Below are 20,433 nucleotides of genomic sequence, written 5' to 3'. Positions count from 1 at the left end.
TCTCTCCAAAATAAATAAATAAATAAAACAATTAGCCAGGCTTGTTGACACATGCCTGTAGCCCTAGCTACTCAGGAGGCTGAGGTGGGAGGATCACTTGAGCCTAGGAGTTCACCAGCCAGGGTGACATAGCAAGATCCTATCTCACAAACAATAAAGAAAAGACAAGCAAATATATTGTCGGGGAGAGAATGCTTCAGAATATCATCTTTCCCATCTGTAGGGAAAAATATGTATACACTACACACAAACATTTCCAGAAATATAAATAAAACTTAACAATGGCTACCTCTGGATAACAGAAGGGAAGGTTTTCTTTTTTTTTTAACTTATAAACTTCTATACCATGCAAATTTTTATTTTCCCAAGAACATACACTATTTTTACAATTAAAATAGAAGTAAGTTCTAAAGCATTATGCATTGTCAGGACAAGAGCTTTGCTTTGTTTGACGTTTGGGGTGACATGGAATGCATCAAGACCCTTCAGCATCTGGAATGTCTCTGTCCTCCACTCCTGGGGCACCCCTCCACCTCCCACAGCAAATAATTTAAACCATTTCTCTACTAATTGTCTTCTCTTACTGGATTTCTATTTTTAAAACTCACCATAATCTCAATATCAGCTGTTTATGCAGAGAGAGAATCTCTGATTTGGGACAAGATTTGTATACCCAAAGCATGCTAAAGTTTTCAAAATTTCTATACTCACATATCTAGAAATTTGTGTGACAAAAATTTCTTCGTAGCAGCTGAAGTCTTCTGTTGATATAGGTGAGACTCAAAATGCAGTTAGAAAATTAAGTCTTTAAGGAAGAATAACTTCTTCTGAAGTTAGCACAGGACACTTTCTTAATAGGATCATTTCCCAAATAATAATACGTAAGTATGTCAGAGTTTTTTTGTTTGTTTGTTTTGTTTTTTTTCAGTTTAAGATGTTCTTAGTAAGGCCCAAAATAAGCTATGCAAAGGTCAATCAATTGTAAAGGACATGCTCTGCGGTTGTTCGCTAGACCACAAATCACAGGCTGAAGCAACATTCATTTAGTCAGCTAAAGCCATAAATCTCTATGTGTGCTGTTACGAATTGAGGAGGTTCTTAGATAATATCTGTCAAGGAAGAAAGACACACTCTTTAACTGTCTAGACTGGCTGAAAATCTTCTAGCAATGTATACTAATACCATCATCTCAAATATAGTGGAGATATAGTAAGGCTTAACCAAACAAATGTCAACAGCAGAAGAATACTGTTTCAGTATGACACAAAGTGAATTTTATTGTGATCATTTTCATTACAGGGGAAAGGCAAATAATTGCTAATAAAAACCTGCTCTCTTTGCAAAGAACCTGCTTTTAGAAATTTCAAGTGAACTGTAATCATATATAGAATGAAAAAATTCTATCCATTGTTAATAAGCAAAATAGTCACCTTGTTCATTAATTTGTCACTACTGGCCAGGCACGGTGGCTCACACCTGTAATCCCAGCACTTTGGGAGACTGAGGTGAGTGGATCACTTGAGGCTGGGAGTTCGATACCAGCCTGGCCAATATGGTGAAACCCCATCTCTACTAAAAATAAAAATAAAATAATAATAATTTTAAAAAAGTTAGCTGGGCATGGCGGCGCATGCCTGTAATCCTAGCTACTCAGGAGGCTAAGGCGTGAGAATCGCTTGAACCGGGAGGCGGAGGTTGCAGTAAGCCGAGATCGCACCACTGCACTCCAGCCTGGGCCACAGAGCAAGACCCTGTCTCAAAAAAAAAAAAAAAAAAGGAAAAAATTTGTCACTACTATTCTAGGTAACACCAGTCCAATCCCATACACTAATGAATACAACAAACATTAAATAAATTTACTCTACACCTAAAATTTATACAGAAACCTAGGCAGAAAAGGGCAGATAGGTCAAAATAGTTTATTCTGTTAGGTTATAACTCCATGATGTGTGGCATCCAAAAGAACTCTTATGTTAGAGAATAGGTGCCAACATGAGACCAGGTCCAAGCAACAGAGAAAGAGAAGCACAGAAGATGGAAGATGTAAAAATATTTGTGGGCGGCCTTGCTAGTAATTTCTGCTAACTTCCCCCTCTGGCTCATAACGGTGTAAACAGCATCTTCTCGAAGATGGCTACGATAAAGTGTGGAACAATCTGGAACAACCAAGGGTCGCAAACTTTTCCTGTAAAGAGCCAGACAGGAAATATTTTAGGCTTTGTAGACCACACAGTCTGTTGTAGCTATTCAACTCTGCTGTTGTGTAGTAAGAAATCAGCCACAGAGAACACTTGAATGAATAGGCAATGCCACATTTCAGCAACACTTTATTTGCTAAAACAAGTGACTGGCCAAATTAGCCCATGGGCCATAGTTTGTCAACCCCTGTGTGCTAGATTAAGCTTGGCTCTCAAGACGGCTGGATTACATCAAAATCCTAACTTGGTAACCAACTATTTTTCATGCATCAAGCTGCCGCTATAAATTAAGATAAGCTCATAAAGTGTTTGGAATTTGCCCAGTAACCTGAACTTTTTCTAGAGAAGCAGTGACCTACCATGCCTGTGAAGTGTACCTTCTTGCCAAGCTCACTGCTCCCTGAATCTATATTTAATCCTACTTTTTGAAAATAGCAAAGCATCATTAGGTCCTTTAAATCCTGATATTTGCCCCCAACTCTTTCCATCTGGCTCTTCCTTTTTGGGGGCAAAAAAGTAGTAGGAGATTTAAAACTTGGAGTTTGGAGATTGTTGCTTTCCTCATTCCCTCCAATACCTAACTTTAATCCCTGGTGGTGAGCAAAACTATATTCTATATCTGAAGCTTGCCAAAAGAAGGGCAATTGGTTTCAGAAAATAATTCCTGTGTTGTCACATTCCAAGATAGCCATGTGGTCCCTGGGACTGCCAATCCTGGTTACATTTTTTGGCCACTGCCACAATTATATATCAAGTACATCTGTTGCCAAAATCCGGTTGGGCCCACACAAAGAATGATTACAGAACAGTGGCTTCTTCATCTGCCAGGAAATCCAACACCTCCTCCTAAGCCTCAGAATGTCAGTCATTTTTCTGGAAAGACTGAATGATGACTTGCAATAACAGTGGCTCTCACATGCAGCAGGAGAAATTATGGAAGAAAGAGTAAACCTTCTCCATTTTTCCTAATGTTTTAATAAAACATGTGCATGTTTTTAACCAAAGCCATCACAGGATTATATAACTGGTCTTTGACCCTAGAGACAACCTGGGCTGAGTTTCCTCTCACAGGGGTCCCTTATAAGGTTACCAGCAGGTGATCCATCATCTGCTCTTGAGAAGGCTTCCAGAGGTCCACAATCTTCTGGAACTAGCACTCTCATGAACTGTTAAAAAATTCACCGGACACTGAATTGACAGATGTCTCCTTGTAACTTCAAGCATTTGTTGGCTTTTGTTTGGTCCCTGGGAACTGCATGGAATAAGTTTAATCTCTCCTATGAACAATGACCCAGCAAATATTTAAACAATTTGAATAAAGTGATTATATCCTCCCCAAATCTTCCCTTTTACAAGCCAGAAATTCTCTACTGGCCATATAACACAAGTTTATCTTCCTCAATTCATAAACAAATCTCAAATTTTCTATAAGTTCATCATACCCTCATGTCCATTAATTGCAGGGATAACTTTAACAAACATAACTAAGCTCCTATAAAAGGACTATTTTCACATATTTGTATTAGTCATTCATAGTTCTATACAAACTCTACTGAGAGGGAAGATTTCTATCCAAAATGTCTCTCCAAGAAGAAACAGAACAAGCTCTCACTCTCCTGATAGTCCTCACAGATAACATTTATGACTTAGAATAAAAGACACGTCATATTAAGTGGAGGGAAACTTGTTTAGTCCTTGCTTTATTAAGTATACATATTTTAACAAAGTTGGCCGTAAACTAAATAGCAAAATGGGTTTTCTCATTATAAGATTGAGGATGCTTCACATCTAAAACATAAATCTAAGTTAACAAAATTGAAACCACATGAATAGGACCTCGACTCGCCAGCTGTCAAGAAATTTGGGGGGACATTTAAGTCCCTTTAGAGCATTGTTTTTTACACCTCCAGATGACTTTTGCTATCTCCGCTATTCTCCTGTATAACCATCCGTTCACATATCATAGGAATTTTTTCCATGTATGCATATGAAGCCTGATACCTCCTCTGACCCCCCAGGGCTCTGCTCCTTCCTTTTCTTTGGTTTATGCAGGTAGAAAGACTAGTTGAGCCAATACAAAATGCCACGTTTGCCCAGAGAAAGCCTCTTGCTACCATATCACGTATTCAAAAATAAAATATACTTGAAGATTTCAGATCACGTAGAATCAGCTCCCTCTTTATCAATTCTCTAAGTTTAAAATTCTGTATTGGTAAAGAATAATTTTTTAAAAGCATGGCATGAATCCATGTCAAATATTTTTTACTAAACTTGCTAATAAATGAGAGAACTAGGAAGATGTTACAACTGGTTCAAAGGAGAACCCAAAGAGTAGGCTTATGATAAGCATCATGATGTTTGAAAGAGTTTACAAACAGATGCAAAACTGGCCAAGAGGGCAACAGTCAATTGTATCAGACTCAATTTGCATTTCATGGATAAGAACCATTGGAAGTGCTATCAGGTTTTTAAAAAAATAATTTACAGATTTGTGAAATAAGCTTGAGACAAAAGTAGAGATGACTCTTAAGAGTGCTATAGACAGGATATTTAGTCTATCTGATATTTACTCCATTTCACTATAACTGCAGCTTAGCAAAACAAAAGATGCATGACTAGTACTTCCTGGTTGAAGAAAACACAATCTATAAAGGTATAATGCAGAGGCCACACTGCATGACTAATACTCTGCTCCAGGCTCCTCGCATCTAAATTACCTAAATGCCCAGGCTCGCCCAAAGCTCTTGCTCAAGAACACCTACCCCATTCTGACCATTACACCACAATTCTGTGTATTTCTGTTGCCTTGCCTAGGCTGCATGGTATGGTTTCTATCTGTGCATCACTGAGTCTCAAACTTCAGACCACTAAGCTCCTGACCATTCCATTCCACCTCCCTTGGAAGGGAGCACTTGGTCCTCTATCCCCCTCAGGAATTTGTTGGTTAAGTATTTGGGGTATTACTAAGTCTTCCTGCATTATTGATTAAAAAAAAAAAAAGCTGTGAACTCAGTGAGGTTAGACCCTCCAGCCAGAAAAGAGGCTATACTCAACTGCTGCTCCCTAACAGTTTGGTTTAGAGCTGGATGCCATGTTAGAGTAACACACAGTCTACTAAATCTCCCAAAGACACGGCAGCATTTTAAAATCTAAATACTTGTGTAGACAGCCAAACTCTGTGACAGCATTAATACTATACTGCTAAACATAAGGCTTCTCAAGGGCAGGATAGGAGCAGAATTGTTTTCACTAAGCTCATATCTACAATGCTGAATGGAATCTAAAAAGGCATTTGCTTTCCTTCTCATTCCTTTACTCATCTAACAAATATTTATTGAATTCTATTATATAATGAGCTAAGCACTATTCTGGGTGTTGGAATACATGAATAAAAGTTCCCTGCTCTCCTTGTGAGTGATCCCTGAGACAGACTTAGCAGTTCCTAGACTTACACATTTCTGAACTTTAGAGTTGAGAGGTTCTGAGAAGATTCCAAGTTTACTCCAACAATAGGTTCTAAGTCTTTGCAAGTATAGCTACAAAAAAGTATGCCTATTTAAATACTTCACTCTCTCTGGTCATCATGTTAAAAAAAAAAACAACAGTCAAGTGTTCATTAACTCTCCTGCCTTTTAACTAAGCCCTGGTTTTTATCAATGGATCTCTAACTTCAAAGTAAAGATACAGTGCAAGCATTCCTGAACTCCCCTGGGAAAAAATCCTTTGAGACATTTCCTTGAGAGCACAAAATGTCACATTAATATTTTCCATATATCACAAACTTTATTTACACTGGTAAAAATCAGAGTTTCTGAATGGCCTGAATGAAATAGCACATAGCTATTATTTATGTCCTCCCCAAAATCACACACCCAGAAAAGCAAGAAAAGCAAGAAAAGAGTGCCCCTTTACAGAGACCTAGTCACCCTGTGGGGAAGAGCAGCAAAGAGAAGAGCAACAATATCACCACATTTCTGTAAGAGTTCAGGAGCCCTCTGCTCCAACACCCTCTTCTTTCCTGAACAAGCCTTAGCTGACTTTACAAGGAGTTGGGGGGTGGTTAGAGGGGATGTGGGGGAATACATTTTATGTGCACCTGGTATATCTAAGAAAGCAGCCACAATACTTACCTAGAACTAAGAACTGAGATTTTACAGTCCACTTTCCAAACTATGAGACACTTACTTTATTTATTTTAACAAGTCACTATTTTGGCAAAGCACTTCACAGCATGGCATATGACTGAAGCCTAAAATTCTCAATCAGTACAACTCCAACATCTGAAACCAATTTATATGACAACTCCCCCTCAGTTTCATGGCAAAGAAAAAGAAATATTCTCCAATTATTAGTTTCAGAAATGATACAACCCCACATTCCCCTGCAGGCAGGCACTGTGCCTATGACACAACAGTGTGCAATGACATAAAACAAATTATTCCTACATAGCTTGTTAAGAGCCAAATCTTTGATCCACATGTCACCATGGAGTGCTAAAGACCCAGGTACAATGTGGTCCAGTTGGTTTGTAAATTAACATATTTGGACACACAACGCTAAACCCTTATGTAGCGTGCAAATTCAATCAGTGGTGTCAATGGCCTTTGCTGCCTCACATCTTGCTACCACATTTGTAGCTACCAGACCCCACCTTTCAGAATGTCATAAAGCAGGTTTTGATGTTCTGTAACCAGCCCTTGGGAAAACAATCAAAGTGTGTTTATGATTTGCAATATAATGTTTAACACAAGGCTATAACAAGAGAGGACCCTTTGGAAAAGAGTAATTAAGCTAAAAGGAGAATCAGGGGTAACAGTAAGCACATAAAGGCATATTCCATTCAGGGATGCATCCTCAGAATGAGAAAAAAGTGCTAATGCAAGGTTAACTGTCCCTGAGGACAGTCAGAACTGTATTCCTAATTTTAGACCACCATAAACTCTACAATGTACTCCTGAATTAATGACAGCATTTTTGGCAAAAGAAAGAAACAAAAGCACTAGTTAGAAGATACCACTGTATCAGAAACATCTCAATATGGAGACATAGGGAAGTACCTCTCAGAAACTGAAAAAACAAAATGCTTTTCCTTATGTGTGGGGACAGATAAAAGGATACTACACAAGTCAGTGTTGCTCTGTACCACGCTGAAGAATAACAGAATTTAAGACACTGTAACTTAAGGGTGGTATTCTTTGGTAGACTCTACTGTAACCCATTTCTAGTGCCACAAGTTACCAGGTTCCTAAAGTGTAAGGAATTTTGAGAATCCCAAATTATTAGTGGCACATTCTAACATACTAGAAGCTCAAAGCTTCTCCCTACTCTACAAAGAGGAGAAATTCTGAAATGCGCAAAGAATGGAATGATTCAATAGTACTAGGTGTGCTGGAGCTATTAGTGAAAAAATATATACAGGAAAGACACAGGAAACGTGTTTTTTGTTCCTCTTTGATATAGCTTCTAAAGGGGCCACTTCTTTCCATATTGATGTCTTTCATAATCCTATCTTCTGGAGTTGGAGTTGGTGAAGTCAGGCAGTCTTGGGGCAGTCTTTCTGTGAAAGTATGGGCCATACCATTTGGAGAGTCAGCCAAGAACCAGAGAGAAGCTCAAAGGAAAGACAGCATGGAATATGGTACTTGAATCTGACTATAATCTAGTGGTAAGAGGAGCTTTCAAGGACAGGGATAACAAATATTTCCCACATAAGCCACATTCTCCATCATGTGTCACGGCAGATGCTGTTATTTATTTTATTTTATTTTATTTATTTTATTTTTGAGACATAGTTTCACTCTGTCACTTAGGCTGGAGTACAGTCATGCAATTTTGGCTCACTGCAACCTCCGCCTCCTGGGTTCAAGCAATTCTTGTGCCTCAACCTCTCGAGTAGCTGGGATTACAGGCACACGCCACCATGCCCAGCTAATTTTTGTATTTTTAGTAGAGATGGGGTTTCGCCATGTTGGGTCCCAGGCTGGTTTCGAACTCCTGACCTCAAATGATCCACCCACCTCGGCCCCCCAAAGTGCGGGGATTACAGGCGTTAGCCATCACACCTGGCCCTATTTCTTATTGAGATCATTCATAACCTCTGAATGCTTCCCAAAGTGCTCCAGGCATCCACCCCCAATTGTTCAGAGCTAGCAATCAAAATAAACCTTTATGCCAGTTTTGCTTGAGGTTATTAGTACTCCATCGCTAACCAGGGCAGGAAGCCACAGTTCTAAGGAATGCTGTAACAAAAGGTATGCATCAGTCTAGCACAACTACTGTGTTGTATGTCCCTCGGGGGACCACTGGGGTGGTGGTAACCAGAATGAATAGCTACTTATGGATTCTCAGACGTGAGATACACATCAGAGACTATTTACTCAGATTACTGAAACTATTTGCTCAGGATCTGCAAAGAAACTCACTCTGAGTTTCACAGGACACTATAGGAGTCCATTTTCATGCCTAGTGAAATTCTGCATTTGCAGATTTTGGAAATGAAATGGAGCTATGCCCTTGTTCCTTAACACACACAGGCAAGGGGTTCAAAGGGCCTCGCACAGTCACATTTAGAATCTTGGTTCCACCATAGCACTGTTGATAAACATTCTGTGACAACCACGGAGGGCTCAAAGATAGTCACGGACTCCTACCTTGGCAACTGACACACAGCCAAATTTGACTTGCACCAGAGCTGTTAAAAGGAACCTGCTTAAGAATAACTTAGAGGCTGGCTGGGCACGGTGGCTCATGCCTGTAATCCTAGCACTTTGGGAGGCCAAGGCGGGTAGATCACCTGAGGTCAGGACTTCGAGACCAGCCTGACCAACATGGTGAAACCCCATCTCTACTAAAAATACAAAAATTAGCCAGCCGTGGTGATGGACACCTGTAATCCCACCTACTTGGGAGGCTGAGGCAGGAGAATTACATGAACCCGGAAGGCGGAGTTTCCAGTGAGCTGAAATTGCGCCATTGCACTCCAGTGTGGGTGACAGAGTGAGACTCCATCTCAAAAATAAAAAAATAAAAAATAAAGAATAACTTGGGGGCCAAAGATTGCTGTTCTGTGGGAGTCGAGAACCACTGTCCTCCAGGACTGCCATTCAGAGCTTATGTTCCAAGTCTCCTCCAGGGATTGGAGCCAAGACAGGAGCATTCTTCCCATGGTGCAGCACCAATGCAGGCGTGAGTGAGAAGCCCTGAGTGAATGCTGAGGGAGTTGCTTCTCTAACCCCCACTTGAGAGGGAAAAAGAGAGCTCCACAGGACACACTACCTTCATGCTCCCCATGACTCCCCATTAATTGGGTTGTCCAACCAATCTGTCTTACTTTTTCTCAGCTGTATATTGCTAACTTATTTTTGTTATTGTTGGATTACAAGTGAACACAAACACAAGGACATTCTCTTCTACTCTCTTCCAGCCCGGTGTTCCCCAGTTACAGGGAGTGCAAGACCTTCAGTAAAAGGGTGTTACTCACTAAAGAAATGCAAGTTTGGGTTAACTAAAGTGCTTGGATATTCCGGAATTGTTTCAAATTTTGGATTTTCTTCTTTCAGATTTTGGAATATTTGCAGTATATCTACCTGTTCATCTTTCCTAATCCAAAAATCTGAAAATCTAAAATCCAAAATGCTCCAATAAGCATTTCTTTTGAGAGTCATGTTGGCACTCTCTTTAAAAGTTTTCGATTTTAAAGTTTCAGATATGGGATACTCAACATGTATTAGAAAGCACAAGGAGAGATGGTATCCAAAAAGCACACACATTTTTCACTGCTTTTACAATTCTGTGAAGAACAAAGTATTTTCAGGCTAAGGAATCAACAAACCCCAAATCCATAAATTGACTTGTCTGTAGAAACGAGCTCAAAATTTAGGAATGGGGGATAGACAGCAAGTTAGACCTCTCAACTTCTGAATATCCAAAGGAATCGAGGAAGAGGAGAGAGTCTCAAAATTTTTATAAAGAAATGCTCGAGATAAAGTTGCTTTGGCTAGAGGAAGAAGGGGCTGATTGCGTGAGCCTCAGCAACAGTCCATCTGCTCGCTTGTGCAGATGTGCTGATTCTGCACCTGCACTTTAGTCACCAACCAGGGAAGTGGCAAATGCCTCAGAGGAACTTCCTGTGTTCAGTGATGGCAAATATCAGTCAAGAGCTTGCTAAAGATGGAAACACAATTTGCCTGGTCTGGAAATCAGGGTGCAAACAGGTCTAGATGAAAGGAAGAGTGAACTGTACACAGAGCAAACCAAATAAATATTGAGCAAATTGTTCATTTGAATGATATGAACAATTCGTTCAATGTTTATTTGGTTTGCTCTGTGTAGGGTTCACTCATCTAGACCTCAATATACTTCTAATATTTTGTACTTTTGTATGGCTTTGTATGTATTTGAATAGAATACTTTTCATTTTCTAAACCTTGAGTTTTTGTTTTTAATGAGCACTTTATATTACAGTAATTTTTACATCAATTTGATTTGTGAGACATATGGGAAAAAACTGAAAAACTTTAATGACAGTTTCTTATGCTGGAAACATTTAAACATTCATAAAATGATTGATCGAGCAATGAGATATTAGTTTCCTTCCCTCAGACAGTATCTTCACATGGTTGACAACTAATTCACTGCAGGTATAAGTTATTATAACCACTTTGAAGAGCAGTTAAAGGTGAAAATGTTCATATCAAACAACTCAATAACTACATGTCTAGGTGTCTATTCTAGATAAACTCTTGAACATATGCACAAACATGTTCATCACAATATTTTTTAAATAGTAAGAAAAACTGAAAATAAGCATGGTCTAATGGGGATAAAAATAAACTGTGGCATGTTCATAAAATGCAATACTATAAACCAGTTAAAATGGAGAAACAGTATATATCGTTTAGGAATAAATGCGCACGGAGTTAGGCTATAAATATATGGGTAAGTAAAAGAGAGAAACACAAACCACTTTCAGAAGAGCAGTCACCTTTGGGCTTCAACTATATTTATGTTTTATTTCTTTTTTTAAAAAAATCTGAGGTGAATATGGTAAAATGTTATTAGCATTTGTTAAATATGGGTATTTATTATATTCTGTACTTTTTTGTATATTTAACGTTTTCACAATAAAAATTAATCAAACAGAAAGCAACAGTTTACCTCATGACTTGAGAGGAAAGTTATCAGAGGTTAGTTTTTTCTTTTAGAAATTTTGAGAGTGTCAACTTATTGGAACCTAGAATGATTGCTCTGGTAATTAGGTTTAAGACTTCTAATAATAACATTATCTGCAAATGTGCTGAAACGTTATTTTATTATCTTTCCATCACTGAAGTTTTGTTCACTTCAGAAATAACACAGCTAGAATGCTCTATTGAATTACAATGCTGCAACTTTGAGCAAATTTTGTGGCTTAACAGGGCATTTGTAAATCTGGCTCACTCCAACCTAATAACTTACTTATTTGTAAAAATTGGCTTACTTAATGAATTCTCTTTGTGTTGGGTCCTATAAAGGGATTTTCCCCCATTGCAAACAACAGCAGCAGCAATGTTTTCATCAAAAAATACTCTTATTTCAAAACTTAAGATATTCATCAACCACCTACCTTTTCTAGGCAGCAGAGTAGGAATTTAATTTTTATTTAAAAAGTGGCTAAACTCACACATACCCACTTTTCCAGACTTGACTTCAGTTGGTGTTAACAACTGCTTGCCAAGCAAACCCACTTGTGTGAGCTCCTCCATGGGCTACACCTGGTCAGTAGCATGCTGAAGCACTGTGGAGGGCACGTGGCTAAGAGGAAAAAAAGTGCGGTGCAGGCTGACTTTCTCTGGACCAGAGACTTCCCAAATATAAATTAAGGGTGTTCCTTAATTCTGGAAATCAGGTCCAGGGTCCCACCCAGAAGCCAACAGACTGCATTTTGTTCACCACTGCCCTAGAACTTTTGCCAAATAAGTCCTCCTTTTACCAGCTTCTGGTGCTGAGCATAGTGACTTTCTCAGTCTCTTCCCTTATCTATAATAGAACCTCCTAACTTAGTATTTCTGCCTCTGAAATATCCTGCAGTTCAACACTTTTGAAATTATCACTATTATTCTGAGAAAACCAGACATCAACATCACTCAAGAAAATGGAGATTAATCCCAGGTCAGCATATGGGTGAACAAGCAGAAACTCAGTTCATACTATTACAAGCATAGTCACCATTGTTACCATTGACTATGACAACAGCTAATGTTACCATGCCTCCAAGCTCTCTGATAAGTACTAAACCATATTATTACATTTAATTTTCACTAAAACCCCATAAAGTTAATCTCATTTTACAGAGGAGCGAGAAATTAGAAAGGCTAACATGCCCCAGGTCATACAACTAGTAAATGGTATCCTCCCTTCTAAGATTACCTTTTAGATGGCTTTTAACTATGCAAAGTATTTATTTGGCTTCTATTTATCTTAGAAAAAATTGTATTACACATACATCATACTATAGTTTGGAACAATTATGAGGAACAAACGTAATTCAGGAAAGCTACATGCAGATACCTAGATTGAAAGGCTTTTGGAGAAGATCCATCCCTAAGGAGGACTCTACAGAACCAGAATGTTATACCCCAACAGATGGCTCCAAAAGTTTGTCCACAATATTGCAGATTTATTCAATTCTCCAAGCACCAAAGAGAAAAGACAGCTAATGTTTTGGTTCAACCTATGAGTACATTTACTTACTGCTGCCTCGTTAAGGAGAATGGGCATCTACTGAGAAGGAACATTTATGAAAATGCACACTGTGAGCACAAGACCATTCTGGATACACAAGGCAGGGGTGGTTGTAGGGACACAGCTGGAATGACCCAAGTGGTAAAGCTGACAGGAAAACAAAAATAATACCCAACACTGGTATCATTAAACAAAGGAATTAGAGGAAGAGGAGGCAAATAAATATTCAAAAACCAATTGCCTTTTGTTAGACTATAACCTAACATTGATTTGACTGTCAGAGGCAGAGAATCTTTGAATGAACAGTATTTCACACTTCAAATCTAAAATTTGGTGTTCATTTTAATAGTGCTGACTTTTTTGCAATAAAAAGGAAATAAAGAAAGGAAATGGATCACTAGCTTTGAGATTATAGCATTTAGGAATGCAAGGACAATGAGAAACATGCCCTCAGTGGGTTTCTGGGCAGAAAACCGAGGGCATCTCATCAGGGCCACTATGTTTTCAGAGTCATTGCCTAAACAGGTAAACGGTGCTAAAAAAAACTAGGTGGTTTATGGATTAATCTTTATTTTACTCCCTCTGGGGAAGAGTAAAAAGTGAGAGACAATGAGAGAGAGAGATTGAGCTGGACAAAGAAAAAATATGCCAACATTGTCTTGACAACACAAGCACTGGCTGCATTTTAAATATTTATTTTTTCCTCCTAATTTTAATGGAAATATGTGGTGGCTTTGTAAGGTTCAAGTTGGCTAAGCTGAACCACAATCATTGAGACAGAGAAACAGACCATGTCCCAGTGGTCCCACTTCTCTGGCTAAAACCTAATATAAAATACATTGCATCAATTTTTAAACAGAACAATTTTATTTTTTGCAACCAGAAAAAACTATTTTAAGGTAAGAGGGAGAATAACATGCTTCATAAAATTTGGAATCATCCACAATCCAAGCTCACAATTATTTTTCTGTCCACCTACCTCTTTATATACACTTTGGCAGATATTTGATTATACTAATTACAAAGTTTTACACAGCAGTCCTCCCTTATCTATGGAGGATACATTCTAAGACCCCCAGTAGATGCCTGAAACTTCAGATTGGATAGTGCTGAACCCTATATATGCTGTTTTTCCATACATACATACCTATGATAAAATTTAATTTATAAATTAGGCACAGTAAGAGATTATCAACAGTAATAATAAAAGAGAACAATAATGACAATAGACTGTAATATAAGTTATGTGAGTGCGGTCTCTCTCTTTGTCAAAATATCTTATTGTCCTGTAGTCACTTATTTTTGGATCTCAGTTGACTGCAGATAAGTGAAACCACGGAAAGCAAAACCATACTGTATCTTTTTAAAAATCTTGCCATTACATACTGAGCAGATTCCCATGTCATTAAAATTTCTTTAGAAACATGACTTTTCACTGGCTGCAAAATGCTCTGCTGTCTGCATACATAGTGTGACTATGGCTATAGTGTAGCTATCCTCCTCTAAGTTGTTTACAGTCATTGGCTTTTAGAGACAACATTGCCAAAAACATTCTCGCACATAATTCCTCTTCTGCATCTCTTATCACTTTCTGGAACAGGAATGTTCCAAGCTCTGGACACACGTTACCAAATGGCTTTGGTAAACATCTGCAGGTCAATGTTCAAAATGTTGGTCAACCAGTATAACAAGGGCATCCATGAATAAGAACCAGTGATGCAATGTGGGAACAGGGCAGCAAAGTTCCTGGCTGTGCCATGCCAGGAGTTAGCCCTTCAGTCCTAGAATCATGGGGGAAGAATGGTGGGCCCTTGGGAGAAGGGCCAGATTGGCAGGGTGGTTTTTACTGGGAGGGCTTGGGGCAGCTCCTGTTGACCAACTGGCATTTGGTAATATTTTGACCAGTAATACAGTTTCACTGGAGCATATCCACTGGACATCAGCCAGTGTTGGAGTTTCCATCTTACTCTCTCTTTCTCAGACTAAACAAGCCTCAATTATTTTAGTCTTCCCCTGCACTGACTTCATTGTTCAAAAGTTCAAGCCTTTTACAGATTTCCTAACAGGCTCTACAAATTGTGTTTAGTAAAGATTAGATTTGGTCAATCGTCCAAACTTGACCTTTTAAGCAATGGCAAAAGGGACAGAAACAAAATAGAAATCAAAGAGGAAAGTGTACAGTGCATGTGAACACAGCTCAAATGTTGAAAAAGGAGCCAGTTTCTAGATCACGGGATCAAAGCACAACATCAACTCTCACTGCTGTAACCAATGGTGGGTCAAAGTGGTAAAAGAATGGTTGTCTCAGTCAAACACACACACTCCTAGAGGTTGGTTTCTCCTTCCTCTGTGCCCCAGAGCCTGTCTGCTTACCCTTTTATGGAGCTTATGACAACATTTGATTACTATTTGATTCTATCTGCTTCTCCTACCAGGACCATCCACTCCAAGAAATTTGGCTTATTTTTTTAATCCTCAGAATCTAACCAAGAGTCTAGATTCTCTGTCTAGTTTTCTCTGCCCCAGAGAAGATACTCAATACACATCAAACAAATCACACACTAACTTGCCTTGCCCTTCACCAACTGCATTGCTTTGGTGAGTGAAACACCAGATACTCCAAGCTTGTTATTTCTTACTGTTTCAATCTGGGCTTATACACAAATCCTCATCTCTCAATGCCAGGGACTATGTAGATAAGACAGATAATTTCAGAGCCTGCAGAGTCTAGAAAGCTGGTTGTCCTGCAGCTACTGTGCTTCCCTTATATAGCCTTTAGAGAGGTAGGGAGGAAAGGCAGACAAATTTCTTTCTAATCATTGCTACTTCTGCCACTTTCTGTAAGCTCTTATCACATAAGAGCAGAAATGCCAGTTTGAACCCATCACTGGAGTTGAAAACTCAATTGCAGAAGACTAAACCAGGTACTTCTGAAGAAGTCTAGTAATACTGTCACTGAAGTCTAGTTTTTTTACTTTTACTGGTTCCCTCTCCCAAATCTTAACACCTAGCAAAGTGGGTCCCTGGAAATCCAATGCTCACTTTACTGTATATTTAATCAACCACAGTAAAAGAAAGAAGACATCTAACTTCTCTTCCCTCTCACATCTTCAGGCCCAGTGCCCAGCCACTGCTTCCCTTCCCAGTTTACCCCTTTTCTCACAAAGATATTGGGAAGAACTAGAAGACCGATGTCTCATCTCGTCTCGTCTCCTCCTTTTCCAGCTACTTTGTGTAGAAAATGGATGGTTTCTTTTGACTTTAATTCCACTACTTTAACACGTGTTTCTTTAAATCTGTGTAAATCTATGTTTTGATCAAGCTACTGCCTCTCCAGCACTGGAAACACAGGAGGGCTTCAGCTCTCCAGGAACTGAAAGAACTGCATCCCAATGGCCACACACAATACAACTTTAATCTTTTTGTACGTGTGGTGGACGAATTTCTTTTTGTGTGGAAGAGTCAGGAATTGATCCAATCAGGGTATACAAACCAAATTAAGGAATAAATGAAAAGTACTAGCTGAACTTCCAGCCACTTTCCTTAGATGTCTTCAGTATGTACCTAGCACCAGATCAACAGTTTGCAGAAATCATGATAGCTGAGCTGCAGCCATGACAGGCAAGATTACTGAATGATTTAATTAAGTTAGAATCAAACACACTCAGCAGCAGAGTAAAAATTCACCTTCCCCAAAGTAGACCTCAACACATACAGAAATGTAATATGAACAATCTAATACCATTTACTTAAGCCTTGGCTTTAGAGATCAGAAACAAAGCAGGAAAAATTAGGCACAATCATCAAATCCTGATCTTTGCCTCAAATATCTGCTGTCATCACAGCTAGCAGTGTCTATATTCCCATTTACTTACTTGGCAAACTCTGAAGCCCAAGAAGGGGTACAAGTATTTTTCTGGATACTAATAAGGACTGGTTAAGTGATACAACTTGTACATTTGCTTCTGAGCAGAACAGCAATTAAAGATGATTTCTTCCTGTGCTGATAAGATTGCTGTCAGCATAATACATGTATACACCCACTTTATTTTCTCCTCTCTGAAGACTTACTCCTTACTGTTCCCAGGATTTAAAAATCATGTTAACAATAAGCAAATACAGCATGGCCAGATGCCTTTTTGTGGTCAGATGGTTCATTGTTTAAAAAGCTTCAGTTTAAAATCCAAGAGATTGTTAACAGATGCAGTTTCTGGCTAGAGACTGGGAAAAACCTCATTTAAACAAAAGAGTATGTTGTGATTGGAACTAAAAAAGGGAATTACCTTTAAAGATAAGAACCACAAACATTTCCTATTTGAAAATACCCCATCACAACTAACAGAACCCTTTTTGGACCTTTCATGAAAGTTAAAAAAAAAAAAAATGACAGTGGATTGCTGTCTATGACAAAGCAAGGATGACCAACCAGTCCGGTAAGTTTTAGATTTGTTTGGACTTTCAACAAGGCCTCAACATCCATCTCTTATGCTCCCCCAAGATTACTCAATTAGACAAAATTCCAATTAACTTCTTTTGAATCGTTTTAGCCTGAGAAATATTTTCTGCTTTGATTTTGGCTCTGGAAATAGGTTTTCAACCAGAGATATAGATAGAGAAGTTTCATAAATGAACACTGAGCTTGATAAGCAGATAGCTGCTGCCGGGACTCAAGTCGCTGTTGGACAGGGAAACAGACACCGGGCTGAGCCAAGCTTGGCCCTGTCTGTAGGTCCCAGGCTCATTGGCCTTCACAACTTCTGTTCATTTTTACATGGAAAGTTTGCTTTTCACCAACTCACGCCATCTGTTTCGGTTGGCTTCAGTGGCCCCTTACTCTATGACTTTACTATGTGTGAGAATGTCTGTAATGCCCTGTATTCTAATCTTGAGAGACGGGAAATGTGACAGAGCCCTGGGAGTGTAGCTTTCCTCCAGCCTGAGAAATGGATGTGGCTTGGCTTGCTGGTGATAAGCCTGATTTGAAAAGGCTAGGCGAGAGATGTTCCAAGGAAAATAATCTGTTCTTAATATTAACGATGGCCACTATGGGGCTCTATTCTGAGAATGGGCAACCTGTCCTTCAAGAAATTACATTCTCTGAAGAGAGGTAAACATAATATCCTCCTCCTGGTTCAGTTTTCGTGTTCTCATATTCATTGTGTATTTCCCAATTTATTGCAGTGCCCAAAAATTCAGTTTCAGACCAAAGGCACAGTAGAGTTTTAACAGTGTTAGAAGCTCAAATTAAAATCTTTGGTGAAGCAATGCTACCATCCATTTTAAAGTGAGGCAAATCTAGAACCCATGGGATTCCCTAAAGAGTCAAAATGGCTTTCCCACTGATTGCTAAGTCATATAAGGAAGCCAAGCTGTTGGAATGAAGCTAGTAGGAGAAGTGCATTCTCAAAGGTCTGTGCAATCCAGCCAGGTACTAATAAGAAAGGCCTAGCTGTCAAAAAGTGGGATTCTGAGGCCAGTGACCACATCCATATCCATCCTCCTACAAGAAGCAAACCCCCCATCATGCACACTTGAGATGAGGTTTTCAAGGGGATTCGATAGGTGTGGAAATTGAAAAATGAGCAGCAGCTGCAAGCCCGAGGTCATTACTATTCTCCAGGGTTTGCCTTTTCTAATCTAAGGGGCAGTAGTTTCCATGATTAACTTTCTATTGCTGTCAAGGGTGTAATAAAATCTGGGAAAGAAGAAAACTTTCCCTTCAGTAAGCTGCTCCTATTTTCCTGCCCTTTTCTTTCCTCTAGTGAACATTCTCAATCCCTCCTTTGTATTGTTTCCTTATTTTCAGAAAGAATCTACACTAGGATGAGCCAAAATAGACAAAGTCTTCTGTGTATACCCGCAACTTGAGGATTTCTCTTTCTCGGTTCTAGCAGCAGATTTTTAAGATGGCAGTGCGAAAAGTTTCCTTGTTTCCAAAGGCTATATAATACCAGTTTCAGAACTGAGCACATTTTATTCCATTTTAAAATTCCTTCTCAGTGTATTATATTTGTTTCTTGAGCCATGACAATCAGTTCAATAAAAAAGAGGTTTTCTAGTTGGTTCAATGTATACAAAGAGAAATAGCAGAAGAGGAGAGGAAGACATTTATTTCACAATGACATTTTACTGGTTACTACTGGATTAAGAACTCCTAAGGCTTTAGTTTGGAAATAATCTGACAGAGGCTCAGAGATCATACTGAGGGGTTAAGGCTGACCACATTTCTCAGAAAAGGCCACCAGAACTGAATCTGACACATAGTTCTACCAATTACAATTGCCCAGCTGGAAAATTAATGTGCTTTAAATTTTTTGACAGTATTCAGTGTAACACTAATGACAATGCAGTGATTTAGTCATCATGCATTCATTTCAAAGTATCAGATGCTGGAGTTACAAAGATGGATAAGACATGGTACCTCTTCATCAGAGGCATAAAGTCAGGTGGAGAGCCACTCACATAGGCTCACTGCTAGAAAGAGTCCCTTTATTGAGTAATGTAAGATGCTCCCAGGAGAGTGGCACAGGGCAATTACACAAGATAGCAAAGGGGGGCAGATGTGCTGAGAGACGCCACATGGGCCAATGGAGGTCCCAAGCTGCATATTGGTTTCACCTAGTAAAAGGCTTCCCTGACAGTGGTGTCTTGAAAAAATATTGGATTATTGTATAGTTTGTTCCTGTTTCCCTGGGTCAAGAGTGAGTCATCAAAGTGTCCACTGCCTGATGGAGAGCTAGGTGCTAGCCTTGACCTTCCCACTACCCCATTCTGGTTTAAATCTCTGTTGGAACAGAAGAGAAAGTGGCAAAAGGTGGCCATGAACAGAATTAGTCCCCAAAATGGGTGTAGGGATATCCTCAGAATCTGCTACAGGGTTTAAAAGTTGGCAGAGTGCACTCTGTTTCAGGAGATACAGTCACCATGGAGTGATGCCTGGTGCCACAGATACTAGGGAATAAGAAGAGCTTTGGTGTTTCACTGTCCCTTATATCCATTCTCCCCATCTCTTGAGGTAATAGAACCCCTAGATCTTAAATGGGAAGTGACTGCCCAGAATAAAGACTTTAGTCCTTTCAGTGGATGTGGCCATGCAACCAGCAGTGGGATACGAGAGAGAGTCAGCCATGTAACTCCAGGAATGTGTCCCTCAAAGTGGGAGTGGAGGAGCCTGTGCTTCCTTTCCTTTCTTCCATCGTTGGTTTGGAACATGAAGGGGCTGGAGAGTCACCTTGGTGCATGGGATGGGGCTACACCAGAGAGATGATGAAATGGAAAGTTGTCAGAAGGTGGTTTTAGAGGGCTGTGACCCCAAACCTGGTTCTAGACCACCTGTATACAGACTGCTATGTAAAGAGCAGGGTTGGGGGGAATTTGTCTTGTGTAAGCAAACGTTATTTTGGGTCTCAGTTACACATGATTATGAATGATGGTTACAGGTGGAAAAGAGCCCAATGAAGTACTGACAAAAACAACATCCAGAGAATTGACACTGGCTACATGTAGCACCACA

General features: G+C 39.4%; 1 protein-coding gene across 4 annotated transcripts in view; it reads right to left on the bottom strand.

Moving 5' to 3' along the window:
• Positions 1-20,433, bottom strand: part of DAAM1 (dishevelled associated activator of morphogenesis 1) — a 183,006-nt gene that overhangs the window by 59,595 nt on the left and 102,978 nt on the right. The window lies entirely within an intron of this gene.

Source organism: Pan paniscus, chromosome 15 (assembly GCF_029289425.2).
Source record: "Pan paniscus chromosome 15, NHGRI_mPanPan1-v2.0_pri, whole genome shotgun sequence".
NCBI lineage: Eukaryota > Metazoa > Chordata > Mammalia > Primates > Hominidae > Pan > Pan paniscus.
The sequence above is the reverse complement of the archived record's forward strand: the minus strand, read 5'-3'. Positions and strand labels throughout refer to the sequence as shown.